This window comes from Protopterus annectens, chromosome 1.part2, assembly GCF_019279795.1.
Source record: "Protopterus annectens isolate FY-2018-M chromosome 1.part2, PAN1.0, whole genome shotgun sequence".
NCBI classification, from domain to species: domain Eukaryota; kingdom Metazoa; phylum Chordata; order Ceratodontiformes; family Protopteridae; genus Protopterus; species Protopterus annectens.
The window spans coordinates 966,998,318-967,023,372 of record NC_056727.1 but is presented as its reverse complement, the minus strand read 5'-3'; positions in this window follow the sequence as shown (position 1 = coordinate 967,023,372).

The window sequence follows — 25,055 nt, the reverse complement described above, 5'->3', positions numbered from 1 at the left end:
CACATGGCTGGGACATCCCCCGTCCTCCTAGCCTTCAAGAGATCCCTCTTTCTCGCTTCAGGTCGGCATAGTGATGTCTGACCTGCTCACCAGTTCAAGGTATGCCAGTGGCACTGGTGAGGTCACGGGCGAGACAGTCCCAGGCTTCCGCTTTATATTGGAAACCCTGGTACTGGCCCTGCTGCAGTCTCTGGTCATGGTCTTTAACAAGGGGTCCTGCCATGACTTTGGATTCCTGGATGCCCCAGCGTTGCACCCAAAAGTGCACTCCCTCTCACATACCAGTCATAGTGCCTACAGGAGGAAGCTGCAACCAGTTATGAGATGTATTCCCGCCTGTTGGGTTTAAATAGGGCTGATTTCCCGCACTTTTCCATGATTGTATGGTTTTGAAAATGCTAAGCTATGGGCAAACCTGCTTAACTAAGGTTGGCATTGCTTAAAGGGGTATACCAATGGGAAAACTGGTTTAGCTAGCCTGCACATTGCTTACATCTAGTAAGCAGGGCTGTGCAAAGCTTAGCATTGCTTAAATTTTAATTTGCATACTGTTTGCTGTTTGGCATTGATTTATTATTCATTACATGTTATATATGTGTTTGGTATCCATGACTGATGTGTACGTACACTGTATGGGGTTCTTGTGTTTATTAGGGGATTTCAACACTTTATCACAATGACAACTCACATCTGGGCTTAATGCAGTACTCTAGTTTACATATTTATGTTATGTAGTAGGTTATACAACATAAAACCGCATATACATTCCTTTCACATGTTAAGTTTGATATTCCTATAGTGAGGATCTGTAAGGTGATACCTCACCCTCATGTACTGCTGTGATGTCTTAGTGGTTAACTACTGTGACTATAGTATACAGAGTCCTGGGATCAAGACCTGCAAGGGCTGTTTATTTTGTTTCTGGCCAGAACAGAGGCTGTTGCATAAAGAGTGATTAAGGCACTTTTAAGCAATTGTAAGTGGGTTTGCATGGGTTTGCATGAAGGTAAGCAATGCTAACATCCGGTTAAATATGTTTACAGAGAGTTAGCTTCAATATTGCTTAACCTGTGTGCGCATTGCTTACCCCCATGCAAATGGGCTTAAACCCACTTACTACTGCTTAAATATGCTTACTCCCGCTTACTACTGCTTAATAGTGCTTACTCCCGCTTACCCCCGCACTAATTTAGACAGAAATGTAAAATGGTTCTTGGGAAGGTGGTGGATTTGGACACTATGGATTTATTATTCATTATATATTATACCTTCGATTTGTATCCCTGATTCATGTGTACATATACTGTATGCGGCACTTGTGTTTATCTGTAGATTTTATAACATTATGACAATGACACCTCACATCTGCATTTAATGCGGTACTCCAGTTCACAAATATATGTTATTTAGTAGGTTATGCAACAAAAAATATTGTTCATAAAGTGATTTGACATAAGGAAATGGAATGTATTGGAGTGAGACTTGAACTAGGAATGACTGCTTGTAAGGTGAATGCTCTGCCCACTACACTATTGCAGCACTGCTTAATTTGCATATATCTTGATATTTATCCTCTTGTGCCATTTCAGCTGCAGTATACGTAGCTAAGCAATAAACTTGGGAGGGGATGTTGCTGGGGGTATGCAACCACCTATGAGCGGTTTCGCTCATTGTTATTGCTAAACTGCTGTTCTTGATTGCAGGGGAATGTATATTCTGAGAGCTTTGCTCTCAGACACACTCCCTGCACTCGTACATGCTCTGTGTCCGTTTAGGAGCTCAGGCAGCACGCCTTCATTAATATTCATGGAGCGCTGCTGTGCTGCTCATCTATTTATTATATGGCATGATTGAGAAAGGGACTATATCATTAATGATTACATTAAACAATTTTTCTTGGCTCTAGCAATACAATGTCTAAGGCATCCTTAATGTTGTCTGTTTGAGTTTTGTCCAAGTCATTTATTCCCTACAACAGCTATTTTCCTGTATATATTATGGCTGCAGGAAAAGAACAGCTAAAACTGATAACTACTTCTCCTAAAAGTGTTGGCACTACTGCTTGAGAGATGTGTACATTTTTGAAATGTAAGATAAGATGGAAGGCAGGAAGCAATAGGAAGATGTGGCTTATGACTACACAATGGACATTTCTGTCTGAATGCTTGGCTTCCACGTATTCCGCACTGTGTTGTTTTGCCACAACTCTTCTCTTTTCTTTATTTGAACACTTTATTATATCCTATGACACTCAAATCAAGACAACCAGACTGTGTTAAGAACACTAACCTATGTTTCACTGATGAAGAATTAGGATATTGACACAGACTGATGAAAAGTAATTTAACCTGACAGTCCTCCTTGGCTGCACCTGAAAACAGGCTTGGGTCTAGTAGGTTTACCTGGTTATCGAATGAAAAAATATCAAAACCAAATAAATAATAGTACACCATTCCTAAAATGTAACTAAGGACAGCATGGGGAGTGAAAAAGAATGGAAACCTGGAACCTTACTATGGAGGGGAAAAATATAACACTATTGTAGAATTAAGCCCTAAGTGTTTCCTGTCTGCATACCGGAAGTAATTCATTCATTAATTAGGATAACCTGCATTTATACCATGATTTCTATATACTGCTCCCCCCTGGTTAAAGACACATAACATTGTTCAGAATGCTTGGTTATATGTTATTTCTTTACTTATTACAAATGACAATCTTTTATGTGTACAGATTCATTCATTATATTAATTTGATCTAAAGACCTGTGAGTGTTGCCTTTCTCAAAAAGAATGTATCTAGTTATATTCTTGATAAGACAATGATTAGGAAACCAAGCGGTGATAAAAGCAGGGTGGTGTGTTCCTCCAGCAAGTTCTAGGCTACCTGGTTATAGTAGGAATAAAAAAATACTTATACTCCCAGCATAATGTAACTCTTGACATGTGGATATCTATTCATACTTGTGAGTGTGAAAGGTTTAAATGGGATCATAAACCAGCTTCTTGTGACAGTCTGCTGTTCACCCAGCTTTTTATGATGTTCTGCTGTTCTGCACTAAGGATTCAATGCTGGATGTTTGTCCATTATATGATGAATTCATTATAGGTGAACCACATCCACTATCAGAATAGAGTTGAAGCTGCAAATATTTTACCTAGCTTGTTGCCATATGCTTACTTAAATGTCCCCAAACGTGTATGGAGGAAGCAGATAGATATGTGGGCAGGCTAGGGTTTTGGGAAAAAAGCTTCTGGGGTATGAACATTTTGTTTGGGGTATCTTTTAGATCTCAGGGATGGAAATATAAAGAAAAACTAGAAATTCAGAATGCAGCATGAGAGATGAGAAGGTGAATAGCAAGAGCATGGAATGGGATAGATCAGAAGACATAGAATTTAGTGATCATTCAAGCATGGCCAAGGAAGATTTGGTTAAGATGTAAGGGCCTAGATAGATAAAAAGCTTAGACTAACGAGGAAGAAATGGAGAATAGGAGACCAGAGAGAAAAAGGCCCAACAGGAAAGGAAAATGGAGAGCAGGATGTGGTTATTTAAAGACGGATAAGGGGGTGCTTTGGATCATTGTAAGAATGATGGATAAAATGAGAAGTTCTGAATGGAGGATGGTAGGTAGCTTCTAGCTTGTTATGGAGGGAGTGGAAGAGTAGGTTCATTATGAAGCTGGTATACTTTGAAATGTTGGAACAAGGCATGTTAAATATCTCATCCTAATTTCTTTTAAGTTCTTTTTTTAAATTATATAGTTTCATTAGTTGGTATACAAATATTGACAAAGATATTGTATGTTGATGGATGTGCTTGTCTTGAGTCCTTTCTAATTTCTCCATATCTTTTGGGTTTCTAGTACCATGACAGGGATGGACCCCATTCCTAAGTGAAAATATGATTAAAGCTCATGAAATTAGTATTGTTTCAATCTTTGATGTCAGCCAATAGTGCTCTTCACAGCACCCACAATGTGCCCAGTAATGACTCTTCCTGCAATTCATATGGGGTTACATGGATTGGTAACATATCTAAATACAATTGTAGATCTTTTTTTATAGGACCCATTGCTCCTACTACTAATGGAACTGTCTGAGTATCTTTCTTCCACATTGCTCTCATTTCTGCCTGCAGATCCTGATATTTTATGACTTTGTGTGCAACTGTTTCCAATTCAGTTTTACAAAACCTACATTTGTCTGTTTCTCCCATATGTTGAGTTTTACAAAACCTACATTTGTCTGTTTCTCCCACATGTTCAATGGACTTTGTAAACCAGTGTGTACATAGCCCACTATCTTGGGCCACCAATATTAACCTTTTGTTTCTTGGTTTGAATATGCCTCTCCTTAATCATTCCTGCATTCATTCCTGATCAGGCTCGTCCAGAAGTTTTCTATACTTGCAACTATATTTATGCATTTTCCACATTCATTTTGTCCTTCAACTTATATTCTTTCTTTTGTTTTTTTGGCACATTCAGTTGCTGCCTAATTTTATATCTACTTCTGGTTTGATTTCCATTCCAGCTTGATGCCAATATGCTTCTGCTAGGTTAAGTAGAGAAGTTATCTTAGATTTATTCTCCTCATGTTTCAAAACTTTCACTACGTTTAGGTCTTGTGAGGTCAGCATATATGTGTGGAGTCCCACGATGGCCGATCAATACATGTGATCAATTTCAAAGAAGTCCATCCCTCCTTTGGAATGGGGAATATATAATCTTGGTATACACTGATTTTTATAAATCATATGGTGAGCATGAAGCGTCCTTCTTGTTTTCCTATCTAATATATCCAACACATTTTGGGTACAGTCAATCACTCCAAAACTGTAAGTTAGGACAGAAAGAGCAAATTGGTTTATAGCTTGGATTTTGTTCCTAGATGTCAACACTGTCTTCAGAATTAATTTAAGTTTTCTAAAGTATTCCTTACTAAGTTTTCAAGTCAAGTCAAGTTAAGTGAAAGAAAACGTTATTGTCATTCAGAACTACACGGCAGTGTAGCTGAACAAAATTACAACGCTTCATTCTCAATGCAGGAAAGAGATGCACATATAGATAGAGAAAAATTAATAAAATATGACAGTAAAAATTTAATAAGTAGCAATTTGTAAGTAAAGTAGGACAGCAGTGACCTACACCCATCCCAGAACAGGAGACGAGGAAGACAAGGAACAATATGAAGGTAATATTGTCAAAGTAAAATTGAAACAATAACAGCATATCTATGATTAGACTGAATTATTGCACAGTTTGTATATTGCACTTTACAGTCCTTCAGTGTGTAGGTGAGCAACCTTAGTATTGCACTTAGTTATTGCACATCCATAAAATAAGCCCCTTGATAGGCTAGTTATGTAACAGACGTCATGGTTCATTTTTCCAAAGAGTTCAACAGTCTAACGGAGAGCGGAAATAAACTGTTTTTTAGTCTGGTGGTGTTACAATGCAGGGTTCTGTATCTCCTGCCACAGGCTAGGCGAGTGTACAGACCATTGGTAGGATGTGTTGGATCATTTTTTATTCATATTTCTTCATGTTTTATTGTTGATCCTTCATCAGTTCCTAAATATTTATATACTCCCGCTTGCTCAAGTTATTTTATATCACATTCTTGTTCCAAACTGATGTTTACCTGGTGCTGCAGTTTTCCTGCTTTAAAGGTTGCTTTTGCACATTTATCAAGGCCAAATGACATTCTTATATCATATGAAAAGGTTTTGACAACTTGCAGTTGTGCTTTCAGTTCCTCATCTGATGAGTTATACAGTTTTAAATCATTGACAGAGAGAAGATGAGAAGGCTTTACACTTTGTTGTTTTCTAGGAGCCAAATTATAGCCATGGCCTAAGCTGTTAAGTAAACAGCGTCATGGGTTAAGAGCAAGGCAGAATAGCAATGGTGACAGAGAGTCACCCTGGAATATCCCCCTCTGAATTTTTATTCCTGGGATAATAATCTGTCCTTTATCATGGCTTAATTGCAAAGTGGTCTGCCAATGTTTTATGGTCACTGTAATGTAGTTGATGAGTGCAGGATGTATATTATACATTTTAAGCACTCTTTTATCCATGAATATGGGATACTATCAAATGCTTTTTTGTAGTCAGTCCATGCCAGACTTAGATTATTCCCCTTTTTACAGTTCTCCACTATGACTTTATTTAACAACAAATGATCCTTTGTTCCATATGACTTTCTTTGATTACCCTTTTGTTCTACTGCCATAATTGAGTTTTCTTCTAAATGACTATAAACTCTGTCTGTTTATACATTGTCGGAAGACAAGTTATTGGTCTGTAACTTTTAGAGTAGTTTGTAGGTTCACTCTTAAATAGGAGGATCATTTTTCCTGTTGTTAGCCAGGTAGGTGTCTGTTCCGGGTGCACATATAAATAGTTCTTACTCATGGCAAATCTTTGTGCAAAGATGTTAATACTTTTAAACAAAAGTTAGGTATTGCATCTGGGCCTGGGGTTTTCCAATTAGAGGCTTTTCTTAACTTTGTTTCAATCTCTCCAGCTGTTACTTTGTCCCATTTCATATCCTGCACCTTTAAACTTCTTATTCTTTCTTTTACTTCTTCTATTCATTTAGCATCTTTGTTATGTTCCACAGAATCTTCATAAATACTTCTCCAAAATGTATCTCTTTCTTCTTTTTTTGGCAGTGTTTCAATTCATTTTACCTTGTTTCCCATTTCTCTATAAAACGTTTTTGGGTCGTCAATAAATTGCGTATTTTTTACTTTTCCTTTATATTTATCTGCGTATCTTCTAAGTTTTTCCGCCTGTGCTGAAATGTTTAGTTTGTTATTTGCGACAGTGCATGACAGGTCCTGGTCTGTTTAATACTGCACATTGCTTTTATCACATCTTTCTTAGTACTTTTGTTGATCTATTCCCTATTCTATAGTGTTCTATATGTCTTGGGTGGTTTTAGGAATGTTGATGTAATATATTGTGTTTGGAAATTGGGATGATATATGTTGTGCTTTGTAACATATTGTGCATTTATTTCAATGAAAGCTAAAGATTATGTTATATGTTTATCCTTTTGATGTATGCTGTGTGGATACTGAGTAAAAAAACAAGAATAAAGATTAAAAAAAAAATGTTTCCAAGAGTATATCTACGAAGAGTAACAGGACGATATCAGATGTGGCAACTGCAAAAAAATGTTGTTAATTAGTGATGATAAGAAACTGAGGAAATAAACATTTCCAAAATGTTTTCCAAACAGAGTGAGTATGTTATTTTGCCAAGAATGAGTAAAGCTGGAAGAGAAACTTTATAGATGCAGGCAGCCCAAAGGTAGATTTAACTAACAAGTTCAAACAGTAGATTAACATTTTGCAATAAATAAATAAATAAATAAGAGAGAAATATTACTACTGACAAAGGAATAAAAATAGCATAATTCCATTGATTCCTCTATCATCTTTTGAACATTCATTCTTAACTATATCTACTGTTTTAACAAAGGTTAAATGCTATGCAATATAAAATTACCGTGTACTATAATCAAAAATTCCTAAATTGCTGCAATTCTTACAGACTAGATATTTTAACTGAACTAGAAGCTAATATAATCTATTTTTTTTTCTGAAAAGTGTCTTAATGGAGATCACAAATATTTAACAAAAGTCAAACTGGATGATTGGAAGAAAGTTTTAATATTTATAACCTTTTCATTATAGCTACTTAGTTAAACATCGGTCTAAAACTTCCTCATGAAAAGAAACTGAAGATTTCTGAGAATATTTTATGCAGCCCAATTAATACAGATACTGATTTGCTTGTTGACTGTTCTCATTTCAATGTATCCCTGACAAGTTTAGAAGTATTTTAGAGATTCTATAGGGAAAAATATGCAAAAATATATTTTTTATCTGAAGTTATCTATTTAATGCAGGAAATGAATTTATTATTGGCTTTTAATACTTTTTTATCCAATAATTATGTTTTATTTTAATTTTAACATTTGTGAAATGAGATAGTGGTCTGGTCCATACATCCTTTCTGCTATAACCTGGGCCACAAGGGCAAGGGCAAATACAACATATAAATATATCTGCAATTTGTTGGAGCCAAACAGCTGGCAGTTTTTTGTGAAGTGGGGGAAACAAGAGTACATACAGAAACAACAAACAGACAGTGGGAAAACAGCAAACCTCATACATGCAGTGATCAGAGGTCTGGATTGAAATCTAGACCACGGAGTTATAAGGCAAAGATCGTTCAACTGAGTCACTGTGTAGCCACAGATGTTTTAAAGTTTTGTTCTGCTCTATTTCTTGTACTTTTCTTTTCTAGTTAGCATAATTCTATGAGGTATTTTAGACAACATATTCTCAGAAATCAAACCAACATTTTAAACCAAGAACCATGAATGAAGTACTTCCAAAACTAATTAAAATAAAAAATGCCATACTGGATGCCACACAAGGATAATTAATTCAATAAAAGTTTAAGCACTTTCATTCCATAATACAAGGAACAATATTAGAAACATTTAAACCAAAAAGGCACCACACACACAACAATTCTTAAAGTGATACACCTACAAAAAAGTAAAGTTTTTAAAACATTGTTAAAACATCATAATATGCTCCTCTCATGAAGAAGTTCAGTAATGTGAAATAAACATACTTTATGCTTAAACACCTAATAAATTTATCATGAACATCCATTTGCAATTCCTTAACTTATTTTGTTGTCTCCAGAAAGTCCCAAATATATTTTTCAAAAATACACTGCTCATTAATTTTACAATTACTATGAAAACGATCTACAGATTGCCTACTAAGTGTTTTACTAATATTTTAATAATCATTTATGATACAAGACCAATAAATAAAATGAACATTTTGTCAGACTAATGATTTTTATACTTTCTCACAACAAATTTTGTCACATATTTCCTCTGTCACACTAATATTATGATTTATAGGTACATAGGTTCATAGGTTGGTACTAGGCTATCGGCCCTAGGGCCTATACAAGCCTAGCCATAACAATTCCCTGGATATGTCTTCCCACAATATTTACTTCCCTGGACCTCTGTCTAGCAGGGTGACTGACATGATCCCTAGGGTGAATTTCCTATCTCCCATCCAATCATCAAGGTTCCTTTTGAAGAGGGCCAAGGAGGCGCACTCCTTGACATGTATGGGCTGTCTATTTCAGACTACGGGGAGTCTCTGGGTCAGGAACCTATCCCTCCAGCATGTTTTGTCCATTGTGATGACAAGGTTTAGATCCCTGGAGCGTGTGGCTCTGAGGGATTGGGATTTCTTTAAGTGGAGCATGTCCAACAGCTCAAGGTTTGACATGGCCTTGTATGTTAAGCAGAGATCGCCTCTGAGTAAACAATATGCCACAGTAGACAATATGCCATAAAAAACTTCTCCAAAGTCAACTTCATACTACTCAAGTTAGAAGTGACAAACTTCATGACACCCATGCAGGCAGGAACTGAAAGTTTGACTGCTGAATCCTACACTAAGGCACTGTACGAGCACATCCACTTGTGCATGAATCATGCCATCCCAAATAGAACCAAAATGCTCTCCTCCAAAAAAAGGAAGCCAATCTTCAGGTTCCCCTGCCATAAACAAACTATACAACAGAAGGAAAAACTGTTGCAGAAAAGAGGAAAATCCCAGGATGCAAAAAACTCCCTTAACAGCCTCAGTAAGAAGCTGAGATCCCTCATAAAATCCTCAAAAGCTAGTTACGAAAATAAAATTGCCAAAGATTCCAAAGACAACCACAAGGCATTCTATAGTTATGTCAAGAATCTAAATGGCAATGCTCAGATCTGCTTTGAGCTACAACAGAATGGCATTAAATATACTGATCCCAAGGATATTGCCAATATCCTGGCAGATCGATTTGGTGCCAACTTCACCCCCCTCACACCCCCTAAAAGGGCCCACCTCAATACCAAAAGATTGCCAAATCATGGCCACACAGGTAGAAACCACACTCTCCAAAGCTAAGAATACAGCATCCATGGGACTAGATGACATCCCGGGCTGTGTACTACATGAACTACAAAATGAACTGTTACCTCACCTAAGTGTCATGTTTAATCATAGCCTCACCTCAGGCTTCGTGCCCACTGAGTGGCGTGCAGCTACAGTTATCCCACTCCACAAGGGGGATCCACCTTGGATACTGCGATCTACCGTCCCATCAGTCTGACGAGCCTGATCTGCAAGGGCATGGAACACATTATCATGGAACTTATAAACAAAGACATTGGCAACCTTCAAACACTGGACCCCACCCAGTTTGGGTTCGTGAAGGGCCGATCTTGTCTCCTGAACCTGACTGACTTCTTCGAATTGGTCTCCAGAGCTGTGGACGAGGGTAAGGCAGTCCACACAGCCTATATGGACTTCGCCAAGCCCTTCGACACCATCCCCCACTCTGGAATCATAGATAAACTTACTAAGCTGGGCATAAATCTCTACGTCACTCGATGGGTTGCCAACTGGCTTACTGACACAACCCAGACTGTAAAAGTAGCTGGCTCCAAATCCAGCTCCAGATAAGTGACAAGTGCAGTACCTCAGGGTTCAGTCCTGGGACCGCTCTTGTTTGGCATCTACTTCTCTGAAGTACAGGCCAACACTAAGGGACTCTGGCTAACAATATTTGCAGATGACTGCAAACTGGGAGCCATTATTGAATCCCCAAATTATGTGGATATTCTACAAAAGGGCCTTACAGAAACAGATGCTTGGTGCCAGAGCCATGGGCTCAAGCATAATGCCAAAAAATGTATAGTTATCCCTTTGGGAAAAACCATGTACTCATGAATTACCACATAGGTGGCAGTACACTAAACACTGAAAGTGTGATGAGAGACTTAGGGACACATGTGGACAGTGGTCTCACCTTCGATAACCACATCACCACAGCAGTCAGGAAATCCTTCTACTTATCTAGCCAAACTGGAGGTAAAGGTCTCTCCAACCAAGACTGAACTTGACAGTCATGAGGAGAAGGTAAACATTTGCACCACACCACACTCATCACATAGTCTCACTAAATCTACACCACCAAAATCTACACATAGTAACACAAAAACATTCACGGAGGCTCTCAATAATAATCTGTCTAAGCAACAGAGACCTCCAAAGCAGAAACGCAAGCAACCTCCATCCCCCAACACAACCCAACTGACACATAGCCCACAGACTCAGTGTGCCACTCAACCACAGCCAATAAGGCAAAACAACGTACCCAACACACTAGTCATAAGTGACTCTATAGTCAGGCATACTGATGTCCCACTCACCAGGCTAATCAAGGAGAAGGTTACTGTCAGCTGCCTGTCGGGTGCCAGGATCCACCACATAACCCACGCAATCAGGTCACTCCACAACAAGTACAAATATGACTCTGTCATTGTCCATGTTGGTGTGAATGACCTGAAATGTACCTCCCTGGACTACATGAAAAGAGACATGGAAGAGCTCTCCGATCTTGTAGCCCAGGCAGGTATGACCCTAGCCCTGAGTAGCATTCTGCCATCGCCCAGAATGATACCGCAGTACAAGGACAAAATTATTGATTTCAACATTTGGCTAAGCTTCTGGTGTCATTCTAAGGGGATCCAGTATCTGTCTGCTTGGGATGACATGGTCGACAGACCAAGATGCTTTGTCACTGATGGCCTACACCTGTCGCCCCTGGGATTCTGGATACTGGCTGAGGCGGCTCTTGCTGCCCCTATAGTGCCTTTTTTAGGCAAGGTTCAAATAACAAATTCACCACCATAACAGGAAAATGCAAGCAAAAACTGAGGGTAATGCTACTCAATGCTAGAAATCTAACTCTCAAAATGCACTCACTTGAGGCACTCCTTAAAATGGAGAGCATTGATATCTATGCAGTGACTGAGACCTGGTTCAAGGCTCCAGACAGCACCCCTGCACTACCAGGCTATAACTCATACCACACGTTTCGGCCATGTAACCTGGACCAAAACACCAAAGGAGGAGGAGGTGTGTCCATATTCATTAAGGATATCCACACCTCCAGGCTGGTTGCTCAGCATAATGCATCCAAGGTTATCCAAGTGCAACTAATTTTGGGCAAAACTGTAATCCAAATTGTAGCCTGCTACAGATCCCCCACCATGCTCCAGGATTCCCATTCCTCTTTTCTTGATGTACTGGAAAATATTAGGGTTCAACCAAACACCCTAATAATGGGCGACTTCAACTACCCCACCATTAACTGGGAAAACTACTCGTGTACCAACTCCTTAGCTCAACGCTTTCTGGAATTCATAAACTCCAGTGCCCTGGATGAACTTATCCACACCCCACCAGGGGCAACAATATCCTAGACCAAGTCATTACCAACATGAGTGACCGGTGTTCCACACCTGAAGTCAACTCCTCGTTGGTACGAGCCGACCATAAGCTAATCACCCTTGATATCCACATCCCGCCCCCACTCCCATTAAGGAAACCACAGTAAAAAAATTCTCCAAAGCCAACTTCATGCTTCTTAAGACAGAAGCGGTGAACTTCATGACACCTATGCAGATGGACAATACAGTTACAACTGCTGAATCCTACACAAATGCACTCTATAAACACTTACACGAGTGCATGGATCATGCTATCCCAAACAGAACCAAGACGCTATCCTCCAAAAAAGGAAGCCAATCTGGTGGTCCCCTGCCATAAAAAAACTGTACAACAGAAGAAAGAAACTGTTGCAAAAGAGAGTAAAATCCCATGAGTGGAGGAGCTCCCTGGTCAGCCTCAGTAAGAAGTTGAGATCCCTTATAAGATCCTCCAAAGCTAGCTATGAAAACAAAATCACCACTAATTCCAAGGACAACCACAAAACATTCTATAGCTATGTCAAGAATCTTGATGACAACATCCAGATCTGCTCTGAGTTACAGCACAAAGGCAAGAAAATTACAGAACCAACTGATATTACCAACATCCTGGCAGATAGGTTCAGTGATAACTTTACCCCCCCTCTCACCCCCTAAAGGGCCCATATCTCTACAGGAAGAATGCAGAGTCCCTGTAATCACAACTGCGCAGGTAAAAGCTCCACTCTCTAAAGCCAAGAACACAGCATCCATGGGACTGGACAACATCCCAGGCTGCGTTTTACACGAACTTCAGAACAAACTGGCTCCTCACTTAAGCACCATGTTCAATAATAGCCTCGCATCAGGCTTTGTGCCCACTGAATGGCCCACAACAACAGTTATCCTACTCCACAAAGGGGGAGCCACCACTGATCCTGGGAACTATCGACCTATTAGCCTGATGAGCCTGGTCTGCAAGGCCATGGAACGTATCATCATGGAACTCATAAACAAAGACATTGGTAACCTCCAAACTCTGGATCCCACCCAGTTCAGGTTTGTGAAAGGCAGATCATGCCTCCTGAACCTGATTGATGTCTTTGAGGCAGTCACCAAAGCTGTAGATGAGGGTAAGGTGGTTCACACAGCCTATCTTGACCTCAGCAAGGCTTTTGACACCATCCCCCATTCTGGAATTATAGCTAAACTCACTAAACTAGGTATAAAACCCTACGTCACAAGATGGGTTGCCAACTGGCTCACTGACAGAACCCACACTGTAAAAGTTGCAGACTCCAAATCTGACCTCAAAGCAGTTAGAAGTGGAGTACCACAGGGTTCCATCCTGGGACCTCTCCTGTTTGGTATCTACTTCTCTGAAGTACAGGCTAACACAGAAGGCCTCTGGCTAAAGAAGTTGACAGATGACTGCAAACTAGGAGCCATAGTCAAGTCCCCAAATGATGTGGACATCCTACAGAAGGGCCTCGATGAACAGATGCCTGGTGTCAGAGCAATGGCCTCAAGCTCAATGCCAAAAAGTGCAGTGTCATCCCCTTTGGTAAAAACTCTATACCCATGAACTACCACATAGGCAGCAATCTACTGAACACCGAATGTGTGATAAGAGACCTTGGGACCCAGGTGGACAATAGCCTCTCCTTTGATAGTCACATCACCACAGTAGTCAGGAAGTCCTTCTATGTGGCACACCTCATCATGAATGGGTTCTCATCCAGGAAAAAAGAGGTCATTGTTCCCCTCTACTTGACAGTCATTAGACCCATTATAGAGTACAATGCCCCTTTTGGAATGTACCTCACAAGACATCTGCAGCAGCTGGAAAGGCCACAGAAGTACCTCACAAAGAGGATTACTGGCCTCAAACAAATGCCCTATACTGACTGCCTCAAAAACTCCAGCTTTACTTCGTAGCATATCGCCTACTCCAAGGTGATCTCTGCCTAACATATAAAGCTATGTCAAACCCAGAGCTGTTGGACATGCTACACCTAAAGAAATCCCAATCCCTCCAAGCTACACGCTCTAGGGACCTAAACCTTGTCACCACAATAAACAGGACACGCTGGAGGGATAGATTCCTGTCCTAGAGACTTCCCATACTCTGGAACAGGCTGCCCATCTATGTCAAGCAAAGTTCTTCATTAGCACTCTTCAAGAAAAATCTTGATGAGTGGATGGGAAATAGGAAATACACCCCGGGATCACTTCTGTGTCTCTGCTCGACAGTGGCACAGGAAAATAACTTTCTTGGGTGGCATATGCCAGGGGACCTTGTTGGCTAGGCTTACACAGGCCCTTGGGTTGATAGCCTAGTACCTACCTATGAACCTATGAACCTATGTGGCACACCTCATCACTAACAGCTTTTCATCCAGGAAAAAGGAGGTCATTGTCCCACTGTCATCATCCCTCATTCGACATGCCCTGTTTGGTATGTACCTCACAAGACATCTGCAACAGCTGGAAAGGCCGCAGAAATACCTCACTAAAAGAATCACAGGCCTAAAGCAGATGCCATATGCTGACCATCTATAAAAAACTCCAGCTATACTCTGTGGCATAAAGGGATAAAGCTCGGACTATGATGCAGGTGACCCGTGTTCAGTTAATGTCTCAGACATTTGAGGTACTGTCAGTGGAGTACAGGTGTGCCCATCCTGGGAGGAGAGGAGGTGTACATGCATTGTGCACACAAATGAGTTAGATTTCACTGGTGGAGGCAGGAGAAACAACTGCATAGTGCTTTCTGAGTGAGAATGAGGTGGTTTGCCAATTACGGCTCCCTGGGGAAGTGAGGAGTGGTTTAGTATGGTTCACCCATTGCATGACATACACATGGAGGGAACTAAAGTAGGAAAAACACTCCCAGTAGCAGTATGATGAGGACTCAGGAAACCTTGGTCTCCTTACCAGCTCCACCCATTATTGGAACATGTCAGGAGGAGGCCAAGAGGAATAAGTAGACCTGGTGAATAAGGTCTGTTGCAGATAGTACAAAGAAAGCGTATGTATGCACGTATATGTATATATATATATATATATATATATATATATATATATAGATTCACTTTATAAGCTCGAAATTCTGAAATCTTGAATTTCAGAATCTCGAGCCTATAAAGTGGAAAATCCAAAAACCCGAAACCACACAATCACGAAGCCTTAAATCCTGAAACCACAAAACCACAAAATTCAAACTCCCAACAGTTTCAAACACCAATATAACACACACGCATACAACTAAACAAGCACACACACCTCCCCTTATTATATGCAGGGGGGCAAGCCCCCCTCCACCCCCACACACCCCCTACTTAAATATTCTATCTCCAAGGTCGCACTACATGCACACATAAAACACGACCACACAAACTACATTTTTCTTGCACACACACACACACACACACACACACACACACACACACACACACACACACACACACACACACACACACACACACACACACATCACAGTAACAACACAAACTAATACACACTACAGCCCCTACCCAACACCCTTACACATAAACACTTACCTGAATCCACAAACACAGCACAACACCAGAACTGCTAATTCAAAATCTCCCGCATTCGAGATTTTGAATTTCGTGCTTCTGGGGTTGTGATCTTCCGATCCTTCCACTTTATGAGCTCGAGATTCTGAAATTCAAGATTTCAGTATTTCGAGCTTGTAAAGTGTTTATATATATATATATATATATATATATATATATATATATATATATATATATATATATAAATGGCTGTATTTCAAGACATAAATATTCACTGTAATTTGATTCAGAAATATCAGAACATTTAACTCCACCCAGCAATTTATCCTGAATCAAATATTCTAAGCATTTCTAGGAGCAACTCACATCTACATTTTTTAAAGATCATCTTCACATTAATAATTCATAAAATACCTGAGGGCACCATTAATTTATATAAAAAGATAATCAGTGCAGGTAATAATTAACATTTGCTATAATAATAAACTGACCCTAAAAGAAACCAGTAGATTAAGAAAATTATCTACAGTTTTTGGACTTCAGTGTTTGCAAAAAATTACAGTTAATCAATTATTGTGATATGCAGGAGCTTTAGTGATGAAATCAATTGAAATAGATTTTGATAAAAAATCTTGTTCTGCCTATCGCTATAACATTTTAGTTCCACGGTAATTTATGTGACGTCCCACATTACCCCTGCTAAGTAAAATGACTTCATATATATAAAATTATTAATGATTGAGCATTCATGTTAATGAAATCCTTTAATTCCTTATGTGTTACTTTCTCAATTGTGTGCATACTAAACTAAGTAGATAATTGTCAAACTATTTTGACTTACTTCCACAGACTGTAGTCCCTACTTAATTGAGTGTTTTCTTGCTTATAAATAATATCCTATCTATAGTAATTTACTCTATACAATTTAATTCTATTCTAACTTCCTTCAGTTCACCCTTTTCTTCTTCATTTTGCTACTTGAACCTTTATCTCCCCAGTTAAATTATTTTGTTCTTTTTGTGCAAATATGAAGATACATAATTTTTTGACTATTCAGTTATTGTTTGAGTGTATCACACATGTCATTATCTATACTATTCTGCTACTGTTTCATTTAACCAGGCTCACCATGCAATTAGTCTTTTTGTGATCAGTTCTCTACCCCAGTATACAAATCAATAAATAAATAAATAAATAAATATGTTCATTCTTTTATACACTATAAATTCCAATATTGGTTTACATCAGGGGAGCAACCAATGTCATTACTAAATCATTCAGTTTAGAAAAGCAGTAGGCATGTTTTGTATTGATCATTAAACTTGTCACACTGTTACAGTAAAGAGCTTACCTATATTAATTGTGATAGCCGTTTCCTTTAAAATAAATAAGTATATTTAGTTTATCAAAAAACAAGGAGACATTAAATGAACATATAGTTAATTGGTTTCATTTTAGTTATTTTATACAGATTTCAGAACTATTAATAATTAACTTTTTATTATGCGTGTTATCTTTGAAAATGAAATTTTACCATTTTGAAGTAATTCACTGATTAACTTCAGTCATTTTATGTTATATATAATTAACGCTAATCTTCATTTGTACATTCATGCGCCATCGCCCACTTTAACCGGTTCACAGTAACTCAGAAAGTGACAGAAATCAACATTCAGAAATTATACTGATGCATTTAAAATGATCGCCTTTGTCAACTGAAAAGAATAAACACTGACATTGATATTTTTTGAGCTACTCACCCCAGAGGTATAAATGAGGTAATTATCCATATTCATATAAAGATCTGTGTATGTATACATATGCCTGCTGCTTTATTGTTTGAAAATAGCTTAATGAAAAACAGAAATTCCTTTTTTTAGGTGGAGATCAGGCTATCCCTGCTTGTCAAGCTTGTGCTAAGTGAATGAATGCTATCAACTTATTATGATTTGTCAAGTCTAGAAAAGTATACAGTGATTGGAATTCTAGTAAATAGCCAATTTACAGAATCAAAATAAATCCTGAAGTTATTGCCATCTTTTTAAATTGCAATCTTTCTGCACTCTATATTCCTATTGCTGGTGTTTAAAAAGGGAACCAGTATCAGACATACCTCTCAACTGTCCAGATTTTTGCAGAATGCTCAGATTTTTGCCTCATATTTTTGGTTTGTTCTTAAAAATTTTTGGTTTTCTGGATTTTTGTGGCAAATCAATGAAGACAGAATTCACTAAATAATGAGAGACATTTGTTTTCCAGACTTCATATAATTTAAAAAATGCATGGTAACACAAGACCTTTTATTTTAACAACTTACTAAGTTTATAAGAGCAATATTTAAGCAAAGACACAAGTTTATCATTATTTAAGCCCAGAATTCATAAGTATGAATTTTAATACTTAGTGTTAAACCTGAATTTCTAAATTACAGCTGCCATGTATGACTACTCTGTGACTATTTTTTTTAATTTATTGTTGTATTGTTTACATACTAACACTGCTTTCTTATTTTAGGTTATTTATTGCAGTTTGTTTTATTTGGAGTTTTTGTTGGAGTTTTTAAAGTTTAAAAGTTGTATGTTAGGGCCAGGAATCAAATGTCTGTACTACATTTTTTGACTCCAAAATGATTAACCATATCTGAACTGTGGGAGAGGTGGGAGGAGCTGAGAAATGGCCATATTATTTAAGGTATAGATAGCAGCACAAGGTTTAATTGCCACTGCTGCCACTCAGGACCACTGTATTTCTATTTTTGATTTGATTTGACTTCTCACACATACCCATGCTGCCTCTGTTTTGTTCCTAAGCTCATTGTTTCTTAAAATTGACCACCCATTATGTAAAACTGACTTCAGAAGCCCACCCCACTCTTAGATTATTTGAGAGTACAAGTCAGTGATACAAAATCATATTGGAAATTACGTTTGAGATAACATCATTCTCATATCTTAACACTCACTAGTTGCATGCTGAAAGCAGAAAAGATCTAGACTGACACAAAAGAATATATCTAGGCCTTTTCTACTGGTCATACCATTGTTTGGTTTAGAGTAAGTGGGATGAGTATAAATATAAGCTCTAAGAAATGGTTAGGGATATTAGAAGAATGAGTTACACTGTTTTCTGGTAGGTGTTCAAGGATGGCTTAAGAGAACAGCAGCAATTCAAGGAAGCAAACTATAGAAATAGGTCTGAGCTGGAGTACTCAGGAATGTGGACAGGGGTGTGATGAAGGAGCAAAAAGAAAAGAAGGGTAATGTTCTTATACTAGAAGTTAGCAATCAGAGTAAGAGAAGGGGCCTAGCAAAAGTAGAAATGAGGGGTGGCAGATAAAGGAGGCACAGGATGAAGAAAAGAGCAAAGAGGTAGCAACGATGGTAAGGGCAGCAAACGCTAAAGTTGAGAAGGAATTAGAAGAAAGTATACAAGGACTTTTAGGTTCATAGCAGAAAGAAAGGAGGGAGAGAAGATACATGAGACTGGATAAATGCAGAGGCACTGAGTGAATATTTTGTTTCAGTTTTCAGAAAGAAAAGCAAGGGGAGGGTGACATGTGGAGATGGTATCAGGGCAAGATGGGGAGAATGACAGAAACAGAGAAGGCTCAGATTGAGCTGTGGCCCTTAAGGTCAATAAAGCACAAAGACCAAGGGGCTACCTCTCAGTGTCCTCCAAAATATGGTCAGTGTGTTAGTACCTCCTATACAGCATAGCTTTAATAGATGACTTGTTAGTGTAAAAGTGCCAAAGGACAGGAAGACAGCAGTTGTGGTATCCTTGTTCAAATGGTAGCAGAAAAAAACTGGGAAACTACAGGCCTATTAGTTTTATAAATATGGCAGGAAATGCATGGAGAACAGCCTAAGGAGCTGGCTGGTAGAACATTTAGAGGACAACAATCACCAGGGCGGCAATCAACATTCATTACCAGAAGGAGCCAGATCCACTCTTAAGACTAAGTTAAAAGCAAACTTGGCAGAAGAGTACCAGTGCATTCAGCTGTCCTGGACTTCAGCAAAGCTCTGACTAGGTGCTACATGCAGATTGATGGGAATACTGGTGGGGCTGATAAATCTGCAAGGTTAAGGAAATAGACAGCTTCTTGGTTGAGTGCTTGTGGTGAGAAGACATTATGAAATGACAGAAGAGTAGCACAGGTTCTTCAGTATGTTGGTCTTTGACATATCCGAGGGAACAGACAACAGGACCAGCCTCTTTGCTGATGATACAAAGATAGTTTCAGCAGTGCAGACTGGGAAGAGGATGATGGGTTTGGAATGGCCAAACAAGTTGGCAAAAAACTCTTGGATGAGGTTGATGATCTGTATAAATGAATATGAAGTACTACATTTAGGCTATGACAACTGTGCTGTGAAGTATCATCTGGAAGAAGTAGAAATGAAGGTGACAAAGTAGAAAAAAGAATCTATGGGTGTTGTCCACATCTGGACTGAATTACTGAGATCAGAATGAGAGGGCAGTTGTAGCAGCAAAGAGGGTTGTATTTCCAGTCAGATGGATTTCAGAAGTAAAGGAGGACATGCAGAAATGTGGTCAGATTGCAGCTTGAGTGATGTGTGCAGCTCTGGGGGTCATATAAGAAAAAAAGACATCAGGTTGCTGGAAGGATATCCAAGAAAAGCTGACAGAAACATCCAATGGATGCAGAGGAAACAATATGGCCACAGCAAAGAAGTAAAGGATGTTATCTCACAGAAACTAAGAGATATGGGGGGCATAATGCTGGCATACTAGATCATGTCATGGAACTGGGAAGGGGTCATTCTGAACAAGGAGGACAGAAAGAGAAAGAAGGAGCACAAGCAACACACTCCATAGCTCTCCAAAAGTACTTTTTTCACAGGGAGAGTTTTGGAACAGTGAATCATGCTACCAGAAAGATGGTGGAAATAGAATTCATACAAGCATTCAGGAGGAAATGGGTTAGGTGAAAAACAGTAAAGTGCAAAACAGGGATATAGGGTGAGGCAGAACATTAATGCACTTACAAAGGCAGACTAAAAATGCTTGTGTCTCCTTCTAACATCAAGCAAATGTAATGTAATTTCAGGTTTTGCCTTAGAGGCTTTTAAACAGAAGTTTTTAAGTATTTATCAGCTTCAAATGTGCATGATGAGATAAGTGGTTCTACATTATGTCGATTAATAGAATCTCACAATAGGAATGACTGCTGGTATAGGCTAGTAGAATACATCCCGAATTAAGGAATACCAGGGCTGCATGGTATAACTACAGACAGTGCAGATGTATGGTTTGCTTACAAACTAGCATAGCATAATTGCACACTGTGGTTCAGAGAGAGAAGAGGCTCAAACATTAGGTACATATAAAAAATCCCCATCAGCAATATATGAGTGCTAAATGGCAAATGACTGTTGCCTTCTGCTGCCTGGGATTTAAGATTTTAATGCTAAAAAGGATTTAACCAAGAAAGGAGAGACTGCTGTGAGTGACAGAGAATTACAGAGTAGGTGGAAAGGGAAAACAAAAGGGCCACTTGGAGAGCCAGCAGGGCCAAATGTTCAGGATCTGTGGGCATTTATTTAATTAATGTCGATACTTAGAATGTCCCAGAAATATGAACAACTTTGTATCTACTTCAGGAGAAGTGACTAATCAGTAACTCTGACCTAGGATTTCAGTACAGTTTGCTACAAGAAATTAAAGTGTGAGAAAATTCTACAGTGGATTATAATGCTGTAGTACATAATACTTAGCATATACAGGTACTCATGGTAAAGAGAATGTTGACTTTAGGACAGTTCTAGTTATATGGCCATAACATAAATAGATACACAGGGTAAATAGAGAATGGACTTCAAGACAGTTCTTTATGGCTATATAGAACAGCAATTGCTTTAACTGACTACTAGCAATTTAGGTAGAGAAGTCTAAAACATAATACTGTTCCACAAATACATAATAGATATGTTCCTCATGCTGAACAGTTATTATATGGGTAAAGAGCTTACTGGAAACAGACACGTTACTAATATAAATAGTGCAAACGTATTAAGTTTCTCAGTGAAGAGTGCAACAATGGTCTGAGGAGGGGGTGACTATATTCCTAGTTCTGAAAGTATGCAAAGCACAAAACAACCTGTTTGTTTATTTATTGTTATTTTAGCCATTTGATAAATATAAAATCTGGTTTAAGAAATCATTTTAGTTATATCCATCACAGAAAGTTGTAGATAGCATACACTTCTTGGAATTCTATGAAGTTTTAATTGTAAAGTGAATAACAGAAAAAGACGCAGAAATGATTACTGTGCATATAATGTATTTTATGACAGCACTATTTATACTTTCTAGTAACTAGGATATCTCTGAATTGTTTAATCAATCTAGTGACCCCCCACACACAAACACACACTGTTTCCTAATGTACTGCTCAGATACTGAGAGGTCATGAACGCAGAGCAAACCACTATATTTTGTGCCCACAACATCCTTATCTCATTTTGATCATTAATACAGATATTGGGATTACGAACTGCTCAAAAGGCTTACACACATCACATCTGATAATTTACAGAATGGATTACAAGGATTGTGACCAGCCAGAGGTCATTTCTTGGACAATATAAAGAAGTGCAATTTGTAAAATTTAAGGTGAACCAGAAATCAGTAACTTATTTGTAGAATGGATCCTGCTGGATGAAATGAAAAGGCTAAATGGATAGAAGGAGGGATAAGTATATTACGTTTCCAGTATTAAACTGAAGCTCAAGGTTCAGTCCTGATAAAACTGCAGCAGGAAATCAACTGCAGCAAAATTGCCTTCGCTGTTGCACAGTCTTTTGAGAGAATGACTCATTCTATACAAGGCCACTACATGCAGTAATTATTTGCATTTAAAATAGAAGCCAGTTTTATTCATAAAATACATGAAAGAAAAACAGTGAATTTAAAAAAACAACACTAACGTTTTGCAGTTTGTGCTGTGTAGATGATATCATCTTCATTCAGCTTTGAGCTACAGTATGTTGAGTATCGGATAAAGGGAAAACATGCAATTCTCTTTAGCTCAGTCTCTGAGTAATACAAGTGATTTTGACATGTACTGGTTGTCAATACTTTGTACATACGTGCCCAGTTCCCAACACAAAGACAAGACACCTGTCGTCTACTTGCAGCAAGAGTAGTGACCTGACCTGACCAAGAACGTGAAAGGTCGTGTCTCATTAGAATGCAAGCTGGAGATGGAAAGGCTGAGACTTCTAGGGGTAGCAGTCCTTGTCTGGATGGGCTAAAGGTATAGATCAGTGTTTTATCATCAGGTGCGAAGACACACATTTAGAGATGGAGATGTGGCAGACACTTGATAATGTACCTTGCCTCTGTACTACTAAAGCTGCTGCCATGATGAAGAAGAATGCATAAAAACATCACACACAGAGCTGGAGAGCAGCTGATGCAGGTAAAAAAAGTTAAATGATGTCACTAAGTAGATTTCAAAAACAAAGATTTATTCCACACAAAAATCCAGGTTATATCCACAAGCTTTCATCCCTGCTCAGTCAGGAACTTCTTCAAAGTGATTTAGTTAGTAGGATACACTTCATTTAAATACTTGAATGGCATATAATCAATCCTAAAACACGCCCCCCCCTTATTTACATAACTAATAAGATATATCTTATTAAACTAATAAATACATGAATAAATATACTCTGTCTCTTACATAAATAGAATACAATAACTAAAACATACTATTTAATGTTAATATAAAACATATAAAACCACTTCTATATAAAATTCATCTTTCCAGAGCTTTTAGTTTTAAAAAAACATGCAAGTGAAAAACTGTCATTCAGTCCTGGCCATTGTAGGGAGTTCATCCTTAGTTGCCATATAGCTTCTTGTTTTTCTATTATTGAGGCCCATGGTCCACCCCTTAGATCTGGTGTGATTACCTCCAATATTTCAAATTTAAAACTATGGTCAGGGTAATCCATATTATGCCTAGCTAAGGCATTTGTTTCCTTTTTGTTCCTTATATCTCTTACATGTTCATAAATTCTGCTTTTTAGTTTCCGCTCTGTTTTCCCTATATAAAAACATGGACATTTTGTGCAAACTGCACAATATTCCACTTTCTCTGTCCTGCATGTACATCTACTGGTAATTTTTACTATGATATTGTTAATGGCAAGTGAACTACCCTCATGAATATAACAACAATAGTTACATGCACCACATTTTTTCATGTATCCATTTTGTGGATTCACATGTGTATATTCTAAAAAGTTTTTCATAGTTCTACCCCTTTTATATACGATGGTAGGAGTTTCACCCACTATATTTCTGGTGTCTCTATTATTAGTTAATAATACCCAATTTTTAAACAAAATGTCAGCTACACTCTTACTGCTTTTGTTAAAAATTGTAATTAATGCACTGTTAAATTTCCTCTCCTCAGCTATCTCAAAATTCTGACCGGTTTCTTGAACCTGTGGTTGCATAACATTGTTATTTACAACCTCCCTGTCATTCCCTCTTATTTGTTCTTGTTATTTTTGGTATAATAAAGTCTTAAAGTGTCCCCTCTCTCTTTTATTTACCACTTCTAACATCAGATCATTTATTAGTGAATTAGGTAATCCCCTCTTCTGGAAGATGTCTTTAAGATGGTCCCACTCATCCAGAAAACTTTCAAATTCAGATACCATCCATGCAGCCCTTACATATTGACCTTTTACTATGGATTTCTTTTGTTTAAATGGATGTGAACTACTGAAATGTAAAAAACTATTTGAATATGTTGGTTTTCGGTAAATTTCAGATTTAAACACCTTAAATACTCAGTCTTTCACTAACCAAACATCTAGGTATGGTATTTCATCAACTCCAACTGTATGTGTGAATTTTAGAAAAGGGGTAGACCAATTTAGATATCCTAGGAACTTAGGTATAATCTCTCCTGACTCCTCCCAATACATAAAAATGTCATCCAAAAATCTCATATAACATGTGTAGTGGGAGAAATAGTTTGAATTAAATAATTATTTTTTCTCCCACTGCAGCATTACAATGTTAGCTTATGTCCCCCCACAAGCTGAACCCATTGAGGCGCCCTCTGTTTGCAAATAGTACTCCCTATCAAATAAAATAAAATTGTT